Genomic DNA, 16,568 nt, shown 5'->3' with positions numbered 1-16,568 from the left:
ATTAAATTATAGCATTTTAATTTTTCCATACATTACTTTGGTTTAATTCAGAGAATACTCCCTGTTTTATGTAAAACACTGTTGCAGTGAACTGTAATTCATTGGATTGCATTTCTTTCCCCTTTTATTATGCTTCACAGGACTGGGTTGTATTTCATAACATTCGCTTCATAATAATTAGAATGGAAAAATAGAAGTACAATTTGAACTTTCAGCTAACTGAAGAGGTAACAGATACATTTTTACACTGCACAACTGGCTCTTGGCTTTTTTATGCCACTGTTAAGAGACTGTTTTGACTTGCCTTTTGCAATTTCCATAGTCTACTAATGGTTTATAACAAAACATCAGCTGTGAAAGATGTTTGCAGTTTTAGCAATGCCAATAAAACAGAAGAAGAAAACACAGACAAAGATTATTTCATGATTTAAAACAAGCCACAGAGATACTGGCGTTTGTCTGCGTGGCTCAGTGTCACCAACTCTCGCATCTAGAACCTCGAGTCCTCTTTGTTCTTCAAAGGGATGCAGTAATCATTCATTCCCACTGCTTTGATGGTTACATAGCAAATGCCTAAGAAACCCACAGAGACATTGGCACATAGAGACCAGCGTCTAATAAGACAGCTATTTGCATAGAAGATCAGCCACAATTTAGAATGTGTTGTGATAGATGTGGAAAGGGAATAACAGGTCTATATTAGCATGTTCAAAACTGAGATTGTTTTCACAATTTAATTCCTTGGGGACTATGGCTCATCACCTTCTCTTGTAAAGAATCCAACATTCTTGGGAAATTTGCCATGAGCTAGATTTAAACTAAAATATGGATTAATAAGAGGTAATATTTATTTATGAACCTTGCTGTAGGAGTGATTTTCAATGCAACTTTCTAACCATTTTTTGATAAAGAAAAAGCCTGAAACCTTTGTGAGTTACAACTAATCTTCCCCATTTAAAACAGGAGTGGTATTCCTACAATAAGTGATCATCTTTACTGTAAAAGAAATTTACACTTAGGTCTCTGACCCTTTTGCTGCTTCTAACATCAGCCAATGTAGGATATTCTGGAGGCTCCTCCTGTATTTCTTTGCCAAACCAAAGGGGCAGGCAGCACACCATGCTGCATGCATCCCAAGCAGCCTTCAAACCCCTAAAGTTTTAATGATTACACAACCATTTAAAAAACCATGTAAAGGAGCTTATCACTGCTCCTTTTACTGAAAATACTTGACAAGTAATTTCAGATAATATGAAAGCAATGTGAGCCGTCCTCAACTTTCAAGCTTTTATAAAAGATGGTTTTAAGAAAACAAAGCAAGGTCCCAATGATTTTTTGTTTATTTCTGCTTCAGAGATGCTACAAGATTAAAAGACATCTTTGTTTTTCTCATACCCTTCACTATTTTTTCATTTCCTTTGACTTCCCCTCTAGTAATTCACCTTTGAAAGTTACACACTCAGAAAAACACTTTGTTCCTCTCTTCTTTTACTTCTAAGCAGTGGCTGATAATATTTAAAACACAAAATAAATTGTTTATTATAACCTCTAACTGTCAATAGCATTTGGTGAGATAAAAACCAGTCCTAAATGTCCACTCAAGGTCTGGCTACACTTTCAATCCCAACTCACTTTTCTTGATGTATACATAGCATTTTCTACACCAGGTTTTTTTCTAAAAAAAACTGAAGAAATTACATTAATGAAATAGAAACTTACTATGAATGACTGTAGAAATACTAATAAAAAATAAGAATAGGATCTACATATACAGAGATTGCACTTTGAACATTATTGGTGCAATACAAATGATTAATAGCAATAATAAGCCTTAAAATGTAAATCAGTGCACACTCACAATACATGCATATCTGCATGTGTACAAACTTTCTTAGCAGTGCTATCCGACAGCATGCCTGCACTCTCCCAGTATGTTGCCTAAATATTAACAGTGGACACATTAAAGAAATAATCAGTGAAATTACTGGTTTTGTAGCTGACACATAGTTAGTCAGCTGAGGGAAAATAAGTAAAACTTCAGGACAGAAAAGAACCACTACAGAACGTAAAGGTACCGAACCAAGTCTTTGCCATTTGTATATATGTAAAAGCTCCTCATCTTTAATTGCAAATAGATATCTACCTTAAACATAACTCTTTGTTTGTTTTGTTGGATGTAATGCAGGTTGATCATCTGAATTCATAAACTGATTCCTTTTTAACGTGATTCAAAGATGCTATGAAAACTTACTGATATCATTGAAGGAACTGGTCTTCTCCCAGTTAACTCCATAGATGATAGCTTAATAACTAATGGATAGTAAAATATTTACAAACTACAAGAAAGCAAAACCAGCCTTTTTATCTACCTCAGGTAAAATTCAAGGAGCAAATTGGATCATCTGGAAACATCAAGTTATCCCAAAGAACTGGTAGCACTAAATCTAAAGTGGAAAGCCATCTGGACTTAGGTATTTTGGAAATTGTTGCTGCTGCTTATTATAACTGGATTTCTTTTATTGTACTGCTGAAGTACAGTAACTAAGGTCTGTCTACACACTAGTGGAAGCAGCCTGCAGCCAAAATTGCTAAAATAATGTAGATTAATTATTTAACCATACTGTATCCAAGAAAAAGAATTAAAAATCTTTACTACTATTACTACCTTAAAAAAAAAAACAACCTACAAACAAAATACATTCATGTTCTTTTGGTAAGCCTTACAGTAGTCTTCCATTCCTCTGGAAAGTCTCTCTCAAAGAGTGAGACTATTATTTCCAGGGAAAGAGTCCCCTGTCCATGCTGCTTCTTGCAGAATCTATCTCTGCTTTATCTGGGGATTTATTTATTCTTATGTTAATAAAAGGAATGCAATACTTCTTTACTTAATTTAACCTTGACAGCAGCAGAGGTGATTTAAATTTAATTAAATTCAGGAAAATTAATCAAAAACACAGGATCCATAACTCCAGTCAGATATTAAAATAAATTCAACATTCTACACAAGGACAACAAACACTGTACCACATCCCAAGATTCAAACAATTTAGGAACTACAAGTTTTACTCAGACATATATCAGGCTGTTTCATAGCTTCATGTAAGCACTAGGAATAAAACACACATTGTTACTTCCATTTATGACCCGCTGCACTACAGGGAAAGGCGATGCTCTGTTGTTTTTTAGCTATACAATACCTATAAACTGCATGAAATTAACTCTGCATTTATTTAACAAAAGTAATAAACACGTGGTAGTTCACAGGAATTTTGAGCATATCCTTGTGAATATTTCAAAATCCTGAGGAAATATATTCTGAAAAACTAATTTCATCAACAACACAGATTAATCCCACTAAATTTCAGGAACATAACTCAGACACACAAGTTTCACAGGGGGCCATGTCCACTCCCTTTGCAATGGGTGAAGAAAGAAATGCAATAGTTAGGATTGTTACGCCTTCAGAACAAGATTCCCTACTTACTTTAGAGATGAGTAGAACTATAGCATGTGTGAAACATATATTCCATTTAATATGAAGACAGATCTTCATCTGAACGAATTTAAAATTCCAAATGTCCAAAGAGGAACTTTCCCCCCCCCATTTTCATTAATCTATGATGGCACTGATGCATCAAGAAAATATCCTTAAAGAAGTTCACGAAGGAAAAAAATCAGTACAAAAGGTTCATTTCTGCCTTGCCAGACAGTTCAAAATGTAGTACTTCAGAGAGAGAAAAGTAATCTCCACTAAAGGGACAATTACACAGTAATTGACACCATATTTCAGAGTAACATTCTTCAAAATAACTGAATCTGTCTAAACATTTTTGGGGGGAGAGGGAAGACATGGGACTATGGTAGAAATCAGAGCTACAAAGGGTAGAAGAGCAGACACGCAGAGAACCCCATTGCCCAGAGGCAGATCCACCAAGGATGGATAGGGCTTCCATGGGAGCACCTGCAGATGCTGTACAGACACCTCTGGGGCACGAGGTGTAGGGAAGATGTCCCCACCACCACCACACAAAACAGGGTGAAGCACAGCTCTCTGCCTCAAGAGTCAAAAGTTCATAGAGTCAACAGTACAATGAGAAACAATTATTTCGTCTGAGTAATTGACGTGTGTTGCATCGCGTTTTTATTTTGCAGGTTGTTGTTTGATTTGTCCTTTTGGGGTTTTTTCTCCCTCTGTGTTAGAAGGACACAGACCTGCCTTTGTTATTCACTTGAGCCAGGTGTCTCATCTTTTTGCTACTTAGCTACTTTTCTGCCAAGTTTCAAACCCCTTCCTCCCACATCCAGCTGTTAACCCCTTCTGTCCCAAGCAGTTTTCCTCCCTTGTATCCCTTGTCTAGTATTCCACCCACAGTTCTTACATTGTATCCTCCCTTGAGACCTGCCCCCCTTTATAAACTGCTGTTTGCCCCCAGCTCATTGCCTGGGACCCCGAGACTCGGGGAGTGTAACATCAAATAAAGGAACCCAGTGCCACCCCAGGCCCGGGCTGCTGCTGTCCTTTGTTCTGCACTGCACCTCCACTGGTAGCTGGGATCCTGTGGAGCCCCGGAAAAGGGGGACTGTCTCCCCCCCACTGTCACCATCTAGCCGGGACGTGAGACAGATGTGTCAGCAGAGGACACTTTTGCAGTACAGTTAAATCCCAGCAATTTTACTCCCTCTTTGATCCCCGCCACATACCCCTTCAGCACTCATTTCCTTTGATAAAGTAGGGACTAACTTAAATAACAGGTATAAAGCTAGAGGTTAAAGACCTTAAATTTCAAAACCAGCTAAGTCTGCCTAAGCACTTCCAGTAAGATACGAAGTTGCCATTATTAAATGCAATAGAGGGCCATACGGTTTTACTGAAGTCTTACTCCAAAGTCTCAGAGACTGCTTTGCCCTCCTAGGTGTTACAGGAAGGGAAGAGTGACTTCTTTCCCTTCCTTAAATGAGAAATTAGGGCCTCTGTTCTCCCCTCATTAGTTGTGGGAACTGACAAAAGTTCCATTTTTCCTAAATGCTACTTCTTTCCTTGAACTGCCACAAGCCATGACCTTGCTGTAAGCCTGAATGCTTCGATTACACACACTTGTTAATTTCTCATTTGTAGATTTTTAGGCTTAGGCTCATTTTTGATGGAAATTAAATTCTGATTTCTTCCTCCAGTGAGAAGAAGTATTTAGGGATTATCCTTCCCTTTAGTATATCCATCCTAAACTACAGTTCTCAACCATCCAGAGAACAGTGTTTCACAAAGTTTTCAATATTGCAAATGGGACAATGACATTTATTGAAAATAAATCTTGGGACTTCTAAAGTTATTCACACACACACAAAAACTGGAACAGGTAGCAATTTCATATTTACATGTTTTTATTTCTGCGATGCCTTTCTTTTCACTTGCCTTACCTTAAGACTACTAAAACCAAAGGATTTCAGAGCAAATTATTTCAGCAATTAAAAGCGGAAATAGTTTTTTAAAGTAATATCTCACAACAAGACAGTTTGAACCTGTTGTAATGTTTCCTTTCTTTTCATGCTCTCATACTGTTTATAAAACACCCAAACTTTTTAAAGTTGTGAGGTTAAGTCTCCACTTAATTCTTCTCCATTAATTCTATCATTGATATCCACTTTCTAAAATTATCTTAATAACTGAAAACCAGAAGAGAAAATGTATCATGCAGGCACAAAGTTGGGAGGCAGACAAATGTGCACTTCTGTAACATATTTCACTGTAGTATCACCCAACGTCCCATCATACAACTTCAAGTCATAGTAACTGCCAAAATTGGTCACATGTTTATGTCCAAATGATTGCTTCCCCTCTTACCCTGAGCAAGCCTGCAAAAGTTGAAAGCACTCTGCAAATGACAGCAGCAAATAATAATTCAGTCCGCATAAACCTAATTGTAACACTTCAGCAAAACTAAATTATTAGTTCCATTACTAAACCTGGTGTACAACAAGACTTAAAGGATAATCCTAGAGGGCTAAAGGCCTGCCACCAGAGCTCTAACACCTCGGCCCTGGAGAGGCCAAAGCAGGCAAGGAGAAACACCCCGCTAAGATTAGGGTCAGAAGTGCCTCCCTCCCATAGGCCTCTGCAGGCACATGGTAACATCTTAAGTTCTATTGGTTTGTACAGTTGTTCCACCCCAGTTCAACCCTCGCTCACTCTATTTGTGTTCTCCCCTCTCCCGATCCCCACTGGTCCCAGTTTGCTGCAGTGTTCCACCCCTGCTACCCTGTTGGTTCCCCTGGTTGGCTGCCCTCCCCCCGCACCACTTTCACCTGCTCCCACTGGTCCTTGACCCTCAGATCGACCCCTTTTTCCCCCATATAAAACCCTGTGCCCGCAGGCCAAGTTTGTCGTTGTCCCTGGAGCCCCTTGGAAGCAATAAACAGCTTTCAGATCTCCAAAGAAAGACCCGCCCTTCGCCTCTTTCGTCAGTCATCGTGGCAAGCATGCTCCAGGCCCCGAAAGTGCTGGTCACTCTCAGACGAGCCCATTGAAGCTCACTGCTTCAAGTAATCTCTCCATCCAGCATTCAGAACAAATGCACGTTTTTTTCCTTTCTCTGAAGCTACTGCAGCTCAATAAGTATTAAAAAGGCTGATCTATGAATGAAGAAAAATAATTTTATGCCATTTTTTTTGCTTGTTTCACATGCCGTATTAAGCATTCAGGAAAACAACTCAGCTTTAAAAAAAAAATCATCTAGTCTAGTCACCAGGCAAAAGAAACATTAAGTATAAGGAGTTTTAATTTGGTGGGTTTTTCCTCCATTATTCAACAGCTCATTAAAGACAGAGCAATCACAGAATTGGTCAGGTTACAAGAGACCACAGTGGGTCATCTGGTCCAACATCCCCGATTGAGGAGGGTCTTCCTGCAACACATGGCACAGGACTCCACCCAGATGCAGATCTTCCCCATAAAGATCAGAACATAAAAATGCCATGCATTTCATCAGCCTTAACACAATATATCTTTTTTTGTACTTTCTTTCTTTAAAATTGAGACAAAGACCAGTAGATAACCAGTAGCTAACTTAAGTGTTAACAGAAAAAATGTTCAGCCCTACAACATTTAATAATGAGCTTAATAGTCAGCCTTGGTGAACACAGACCCATAGATGTTAACAGCATCATTTTCAAAAATAAGTCCTATTTCGTTTTGAAGGTTTCGGCCATAAGTGGGTGAGAAGTTTAATATGGCATAAATAACATCAGCTCAGTAGTTTCCCAAGTTGTTCAAAACAATAGGCCAAGTACAGGCTCTGCAGATCTTATCTAAATTGCTCAAGATTTAGCTCTCCTGAAAACTACCTAGAGATCCCATTAATGGCAATGATTTTTAAGATAAAGAATAAAGTAATAGCTTACATGATACCATCTCTTTGGGAGCTTTATGTTGTATTTGGGCAAAAAGGGGAGTGTAAGATCATTGATATCTAGCTACAATCTGAACCTTGAACAAAGATTGAAATAAATGAATGGATCAAAATCAGGCTAAAACTTTTATATGCACCAAATTAAAATATAAGCTTTGATAATCATCAGAAAACCTGGTAAACTGTTTCCTTGACTCGTTTTAAGGCAGAGAAAATTGTGGAGTACAGCTGGGAAGAAAGGCAGCAAAATGAAAAACCATCGACCAGCAGAAAATTATCAGTTGAAATAGAACGTCATGTGAACAGCTAAAGATTTTGGATTACACCAATTGTGCAAATGCCTGTTTGGGCTCTTTACATGGCTCTTCCCACTAATGGGAACAGGGCTGGAGGAGACTACAGCCCCATCTCTTCCCTCTGCTTCTGAACATGCAGGTGTGTGTCATAAGGAAGAGATTTTGCTTCAGGGTTCGTTGTCCAGAAGAATGCCAAAAGAAAGGTGACACTGAGATAAAAACATTTTAAAAAGTATTCATTTTGTTTTGAGTAATTCAGTATGAGTGAAGTTTTATTTACCATGAAAATAGTAGTGAAATACAAAATTCAACACTTTTTTATGGGTGGCTGCTTTAGAAGATGGCTCATTTGTGAGATCCTGAATTCTAAGGCATTAAAGGTTGGCTTTTTCTGGCCTAAGAGATACCACTGATGAGAGATTCCTATACCACAAACCAGTTACAAACAGAACAGTAGTAAAACTGTTAAAAGACATCATTTGAAAAGCAGTTTGTGAGCATTTCTTATGGAATCTAGCCTGAGATAAAATGGCAGATGACAATCCACTCCATTTGCTCAAATTTCCTGAGTCCATATCTCTAAGCACTAGGGAGTCCTTGGGTGAGAAACCAGGACAAGGGGTTTGCACATACCCTTGGCTAGAGGGAAAGCAGAATGTGTGCTTCTGCCATAAAGTTTTATTAGGAGAAGGTGATTGCACTGCCTGAAATCTAGCCTTTTAAGTGACATACAACAATGAAAAACCTTCTAGAGCATACAGTAAAATGAGTTCAGATTGGTCTTCTTAAGAACACACCAACATCACAAGAAACTACGGGTCTGTTCCCTTCTTGCTATAACGGCCCAGTCTGGCCACTACTGTATCAACAGCTGTACAGCTCTGTAAGTAACTTTAAAAGTTTAAGGAGAGCTGGGTCAACTCCGAAAATGAAGCTGAGTTGCCTCCTCTTTTACCTTTCAGAAGACTTTATCCCCACACTCAGCTTTGCAGCTGTCCCAGTTGTTTCCACACGGATCTATATATTTATTTTAGTAAGGTGAGTAAATAAAAATGTGTAACAGTATAGTACAAGGGAAACACCCTTCCAGCTCTTCACTCTTTCCAGCAATGTGCATAAATGTGAAGGCTCAAAACCAAAAAAGAGACAAGTTTGGTAAGAGTTTGGTTTGGTCATCACCCTGAGCTTTTTCCTACACACATTATTCCCTCCCCTTCAAGGTCCCCTCAAGGTAGAGTACATATTCTATAGTGCCCTTCTATGGTCAGGATACAGAATTGAACTAAGCCTATACAATATACATTACTTGTGTGCAATAAATGACAGAATACAAATGCTTTGAATTCCTTAGTCTGCATATATGGCTATGTTTTAGAACAGCATCCACATTTACATCATAATTTCCACGGGTCTATATAAACATGCATGAAGATAAACAGGCACTCTTCCCATGCAGAACTGGAAGAATTCACCCAGAAGCCTTGCTCTGTAAATTATTTCAGATGTATTTTAATGAAATCATAAAAGATATTAGCAAGTGTGCCAGGAACTTTAGTTTTAAATTATTATGATCTGTTACTCTAACAGAAGTTATTAGCATTATTTAGCCCCACTGGTGTACTTAAAATGAAAATAGTTTCAAGTTTTTTTCAATAGGTTTTGTCTCTATAATATTTTTTTCAGAACACCCTCCCTCTTTAGCCTGCTTGTCTCTAGCTTTGTATACACAGAAAGATACCAAAAAAACCCAGGCTGTCAAATTATCCTGTCTTTCAGAATAAAACGTAAGCATCAATCTAACAATGCTTTATTAACCTTTTCACTCCAAATTACAGAAGATTCATTCATAAATTAAATAGCATGTCAAAAAATTCCAAGGAAAGCAATATCCACCCTTGCTTTTACCATTTCATGATTTCAGAATTTAAAAAAACCAGTAAACTATTAGCTGCTGCAATTCTTAGCAGCACCATTAAAATAATATTCTAATTTGTTGAAAAAACATATTCTTGAAAGCTTTTCATGCTGCATATATATATACAACAAAACAGAAACAATGCTTCTCATGTCCTCTGCATGGGGAAGAAATGACAAATTGAAACAGATTCAGCATAGCCTTGCCTAGGACAATAACAGTACATATGCAGGAGGGCCTCTGCAGCAACCAGGTGGGAGGGAGAGCTAAGAGAGCTGGCTGAGGTAAGGCAGATGTGTGGTCAGAAACACCACAGCAAGCGTGAACCCAATCTCAAACCCACCTCCCAAGGGCAGTTCTACAAATAGAACTAAGTCTGTTCAGGACCTTCATCACGCTTTCAAATTTTTCAGGACAGGTTTTCCATCAAAATAAAACTAGACGCAACATTCCTGCACTGGTCTTATTATTCAAACCGTGCTTCTACCTCTCCTAGGCAGCACGTTCTTGACACTGCCCTGCACTTGACACTGCCCTGCCCCTTTGTCTACAGGACTTTCCTCACAAACCTCTAAGTCTTCCCTCAGCCACACCTCTAGAAGCTAAGAATTTTCCATTCTGCACACACATCCAGCATTCCTTGTTCCTTGGCACACACACATGAACTACATTCTAACAGACTCCTGTTACCATGATCTCAGCCGTGCTTTAAACTTCATCCTTTCTTCATCAATCCAGCAATCACTGAACTATGCATCCTTTGCCACTATGCTTCTATGCTTGTATGTTTACACATAGACAACTGACCAAAACGACAAGCACATCACACCTGATGCGAATGCTGGGACAAGTCCCCACAGGCTGTCAACCACTGCCAGTGGCCTCCCAGCCATAACTTCTGAGTGCTGGCAGCTCAGCAGCTCTTTATCCATTTTATTGTTACTGTACAGTTTGAATTTTAAAATTAATTTTAGTTGAGTAACAGTAAATCAAGGACCTAACCAAATTTAAATGTTAGCTATATAAATAGTGTGCTTTCACTTTGACAGTCAAGACACAAAAACAAAACAAGTAATCCACTGCTTCAGGTTAACAATTTCCTTTTGGCAAGAGTGTAAGTAATACAAAACTGGTCTAGCAGTAAAGTAAGTGATGCAATCTTAATTGGAGGCGGTGTAACCAGCTCCTCACACAATGAGAGAAACACACGGCCTACTAAACAATTTCTATAGCGTACATATTACATGAAAGAAAGATCTATGGTTTTTAATATAAGCTTTTAGGCATGATCACTTCTAAAAGTAGACAGAAGTCAGAGTTTAAGCAGAGGTGGTGATATGGTAAAGCCAAGCTTGGAAATATCCTCACACTGACTTGATACAGTGACAAATTGAAAACATAGGTAATTTAAAAAAAAGTTTTAAAACATATTCAACTCAAAACCACAGAGGAATTTCTTCAACAAGCTCTGGGTATCTGAGAGGCTTTAAGTTGTTGCTGACCCAGGTGCTTAATCTCCTGCCACAGTTTAGGAGGCTGTAAGAAAGGACAACAAAAGGGGGTAGGTTCTGTGCCCAGGACCCAGGATCTGATTCCCAGCCTCCACATCAGCACACAGCACCCTAAAAGGAGTGTGAGCTCAGGTGAGGGAAGTGAACTGAGGGGCAGGTATTACCAGCTCCTCCATACAGACTGCAATCTTAGGGGTGGGGAGAAGCGACCAGCTGGCACCAACTTAAACTACAGCATTTAAGGCTTCTAGACTACATCTGTCAGAGCCATTTGTGAATAAATTTCAGCATAAGAGTTTGTAGAATTGAGAACTTCATTTATAAAGATTACAATGAAAACATAATAGATAAAAGCACTAAAAGCTACACAGGCTGATTGATAATGTAAATGTGAGAGGGAATTATCATGGGTAAATGTAACCTTTTCTTCATTTACAACACAGCACAGCCAGGGAGACAACAATTGAGACTTCGAAACCTACTACATTTGCAACCCAATCTGTTTCCCCAATATAAAAAACAGCTCATGATATAAAAGGTTATTATTTTGTTTCACTACTTACTTTATTTTAATAGAAATATATGAGAATTAATTTAGCTTTCTGGCTAGAGGCAAACAACTACAGAGAATGCAACCCCATTTTTAATTTGTTGTCTTACCCAAAACTAGAAATAATAGCATTGAAAAGTGACAACAAATTTGTGTAGAAAATGGTGTGCTTCAGCTTGTCCTCTGGATTTTAACTTTCCAAGTATCATTCCCAACACTAACCTACTACCATCATTTGCTCTTTTCCCCTCTCACACTTGTCCTTTCTGCCATGACTTCTCCATCATAAGTTTCTGCTGGCAGAACAGTCTTTCCTTATTTATTCATTTTACCAGCTCAACATCAAGCCCTGGATTTCTACTGCACCCTTCCTTTCCTATCTCCAATCCTTCTTTACAAACCCTTCTAGGTTTACATTGGCTAATTCATAAGCTTTTCTTCCCAATTCTGCCTCTTTTCTGATTGTTAAACATACTGAGTGAAGGATGATGACAAGAACAATCACAACATATGAATGAACAATATTTTGATTATGTATGTATTATATTTAAAACTGCAAAAATCTTGGACACAACAAACTGTATTGTGCACAGCTCCACTGTATCACTGCAGTGTGTGTTTAGAAAGCCAGAATCAGACTTAAAAAATCACTAATGATGATTTTTGCCCTGTGGCTAAAAAAACGCAGAACAAATGAGAAACAAAGGAATTAGCACTGTCCCTGTCAGGAATGCCTCAAATATTTACTCAACTCACTGATTACAGGGGTGTCTGTGCGCAGCTAGTGATATAAAAGCACCTGGGATTCCATGACATTTTCCCATGACCTTCAAACAAAATTCTAAAGAATAAAAATGTATCAGGAATCATAGGCTGTTGCAGATAATTCTGTGATATTAAGCTGCATTAATGCAAGTTCTATTTGAAAACACACATGCAAGAACACACATTGCAAACACACATTGTTCTTCCACAGCCATGCCAGTGACCATCTAAGTTTGTCATTACATGCAACAACAGCTCCTTGCTCTACAGCAAACAGCACATTTTTTCTACAACAACCTTTCCTTCCTATTTTCTTTTCAAAAAGAAAAAAAAATTGTTACCAGCTTATTTTGTGTATCAAAAAATACTTCAAGAAACCTGATTATTAAAGAGCTATAAGAGACACTGTTTCTTCATCTCCTCTACCAATCATCCCACAAGGTTTATGTTGTACATAATACTGCAGTGATATATAGGATCATCAGGTTAGTTAACTAAAAGCAGTTTCACTGTGCCTAAGATTGATCAACTATGGGACTATTAAAACATTTAAAATGTTAATCTTTGTAATAATCTCCTGAAAAATTTTTATAATAATTTAAACCATGGATCATTTTAATATTTAATCATTGCAGACTTCACTTGGAATGAGGATAGCCATTCACTGAAAAGCACTTCATTTTTTATTTTGAAAAATGATCAGCTAGTATTTATTTTGTAAATCTCTTCACATATTTTCCTCAAGCAAAGTAAACCTGCAAGCAAATGAAAAAATCCACAAGAGCAGAAAAATTTAAGGCAGAGCTTGGGTCAGAAAACATTGACTTTCACACTCCTGTTTCCCAGGAGTAACTGCATTTACAAGAGTAGCACTGTATGAGAGTCAGAGGACTGGGGGAGACTTCTACTGCAAATAGAAATGACTGCCTTCTTTGTCTACATCTTACAATCACCTATGTTGCATTCTCTTCACATATCTCATAACATGCAAACATAATAATTCACTTTTTCTTCACAGGTACTTAACAGAGTGTTTTTTAACAGGCAACACAATTTTCTAACATTAGCCCAACTCCTAGCCTCTCCTATAATTCACAGCTTGCATTAATGCAAAATTTATATTAATATGGAAATATCTCAAAGAAAGAAACCTAACAACTTCCTAGTCATAATAAAAACTCACAGAAACTCTCAAATTCCAACTGTGATTAACAGTAACTAGTCTTCACAGTATCAATTAATTTTAAAAAGTATTTAAAATTATCTAACCAAAACTAATTCATGGTCTAGAGAAACCAATTTCACAGAAAAATTCAAGAACAGTACCTTCACTGCACTGCAAAAATATAATCCAAAGAAAACAACTTCTCTCTTGTTTTCTATGTAGGGTCTACTAAAACTGGATGTTCTCTGGAGCTACTGCCATAAAGTACAGATGCCCTTTAGACTGGGCTGCGGGAATTTGGCTGAAATATTTGAATTAAGTAAATCCTAAAAATACCCTGAGTGGTACCAGAAGTTAATATATTTGCTTACATGACTAGACTTCATTCTGTATTTTTGACCAAGAGTGAGGTAGAAGATTTTCAAACTGGCACACAAACTGGCTTCCTAATCTGAAGGGGCTGCAGAGTCTAACAGCAAGAACTACGAGATCCAGAATGGGCAGGAGTGAGTGCAGCATCTTTCAATGCATATAAACTTACTCTGCATAGTTCAAATTCATGGGAAAAAACCCACAAGTAACCCAGCAAAAACCAGTAACAAAGGCACTGCCTTTACTCCCAATTTTATGAAGAATGTATGTATCTCCTTAAGTATTATCTTTCTCTAAAGTATGTTCTTAAGGAACAACATATGGAAAAATGCTGGTCATTCAATGTGATGCAGTAATAAACTCTGGAATTCAGTTACTTGTATCTGATATAGAAACCATAGTCTGGCTTATATGACTTTATAAAAGCCACATATATGTCTTTGTACAAAATTCAGTGTAAGACTTAAAGCTAAATACATAAGAAACTTTACGACTGTTGAAAGCCATCTCTGCTTTAGTAATCTGATTTGAAGTAATCTTTCAAAACCTGGATATCTGAAGAGCTCCCACATTTGCATTGAGAAAGTATTTTCTGTATTGTTTTTGCAAAAGCAAAATACTAATTTAAGCTCAATAAGTTAGTTGTAGAACATTGTGATAATCTCTTCTTGACTACATAAATCGAATTCACAGAATTCCCAAGATTGTTGATGGACCTTTTGAGGTCATCTACTTGTGCTCATCTACTCCTGCTCATCTACTCCTGCTCAATCAGGTTTAGCTAGAAGACTTACACATAAATTGTATCTGAAGCAGACTTACATATTTCCAACTTTCACAATGACATATAATAAGTCCTAGATGATAAATTGTATTAATGAATGATGAAAGACAATCATGTCAACAAAAAAACTGGCCAAATTTTTCTTTAGGCGAGCAGACAAGCTATTTCGTGAACAATGGTTTGTCTCCAGCCCATTTTGTACCAAAGAGCAAAGTGATTCAGCCAAGGATGACATGCCAAACCACAGTACTGAAGAAATGGTTCAATTTTCCCCGTATTTGTAGAACTGAGTGTATCTCTCAAACATCACTTTATATAGTTTTCCACTATAGAAATACATCTTTAATAGCAGGTACCCTTCCATTCTGATTAGCTCTTTAGGAATGAGCCTGGGCTCCAAAAGGAAGGAACTCCGAACCTATGACATGCAACTGAATTACTGAGTGTGAAGGTGTGTGCTGCATATACTGCCCAATTACACCATAAGCTCTTTCAGAGGGGGTCTCCGATACTACCGTGATCTGTCCTTGTAACTGTGTGGGCTGATGGAAGGTGGAGCAGCTTGAAAGCCACATGAACAGTGTGGCAGAGAATCCCCTGCCAACACTTCACATTTAGAAGTTTTTGCAGCTCACATATTCTCAGATATTTCTGTGCAGGATTTTCTGAGCACAGGCATGACCAGAGCACTCTGCAGAGAACACAAAGGAGTCCAATGTACCCGGAACACATCACGCCTGTAAGGCAAACATAGCCAGCTCAACACTCTGGGTTGCATCAGATTTACTGCACACCCACAGCCGGCCGAACACATCCACCAGCACTACACGGCCCAGTCTCACTGCACGTGGGGGGCCAGCACACACAGAGCAGCGGATTGTCCAGCTCCAGACACCCTAAAACCTCACACAAGACAGAGTTTTGTGTGCACACACACCAAACCACGGGCCAGCAGCATGTGAGCATGTGCTCACGAAGGAAAATAGTGAGCTATCCTCCCATGGAGGCACTGCAGGCTTCGGCCAGTTCGGCCCCGCTGGCGTGCCCGGGCCAGGCCTCGAACACAGCCCCGCCGAGGTCACCTCGGTGAGGGGTTTGTTCCCCTTCACTCTGGCTGCCTGGTGAGGGTCGTACTTCTTCGAGCATGGAAAAGTAGCCCTGCCAGTCGAGGGGTCCCGGCACGGTGAAACGGAACACCAATCGCGACCTCAGGACAGCGCAGCACGGCACACATTCCCGCCCACGCCCAATATGGCGACCGCACCGCCGACCCTCTCCCGCCCCAGCCCCTTCAGCCCGCGCTCCGGGGGCGGGGCCGCCCGGATTGACAGCGAGCTCCGGCCAATCGCGGGGCCGCGCGCTTCCCACCGGCCAATGGCAGGGCGGGCCAAGGCGGGCGTCGCTGTCAGCGGGCCGGCCGCGCGCGCCGCCGGCGCGAGCCCTCCCTGCCCGCGGGCCAATGGCGGCGCCCCCGCGGCCGGGAGGGGCCGGGGCCGGGGCCGGGGCAGCGCCCGCTCGGGCCCGGCGGCCGCGGCCGCTCGCCCGCCCCGGGACGCGGCGCGGTACCTCGGGCCGAGCGGCAGAGCTCCGCCTCCTCCCTCCTCCCTCGCCGGGGCGACTTCCTGTGCTAGCGGGGCTCCCGCCACCTCCTGCCCGAGCGTCCCCGCCTCCCAGTCCCGCCCGCTGTGCCCCGGCCCCGCGGCGCTTGCGGCGGCCGGGTGGGTGCCGCTGGCCTGTGGCGCTCGGGTGTGTTGCAGGGTTTTGCAGGGAAGGTGCCGTGTTGCTCCAGAGTTGTGGAGTGAAAAGC

At 40.0% G+C, this 16,568-nt stretch overlaps 1 protein-coding gene across 1 annotated transcript in view; it reads right to left on the bottom strand.

Moving 5' to 3' along the window:
• The window catches only part of TRIQK (triple QxxK/R motif containing), an 85,418-nt gene extending 69,077 nt beyond the window's left edge, over nt 1-16,341 (bottom strand). Inside the window, exon 1 of the mRNA XM_084226904.1 lies at nt 16,328-16,341. The gene's annotated coding sequence lies outside the window, so the exon portion shown is untranslated. The remainder of the gene's footprint in view (nt 1-16,327) is intronic.
• Between the last annotated feature and the right edge of the window lie 227 nt (nt 16,342-16,568).

This window comes from Fringilla coelebs, assembly GCF_963513975.1.
Source record: "Fringilla coelebs genome assembly, chromosome: 1".
Classification (NCBI taxonomy): domain Eukaryota; kingdom Metazoa; phylum Chordata; class Aves; order Passeriformes; family Fringillidae; genus Fringilla; species Fringilla coelebs.
Note: the sequence above shows the minus strand (reverse complement) of the source record. Positions and strands in the feature narration are given on the sequence as shown.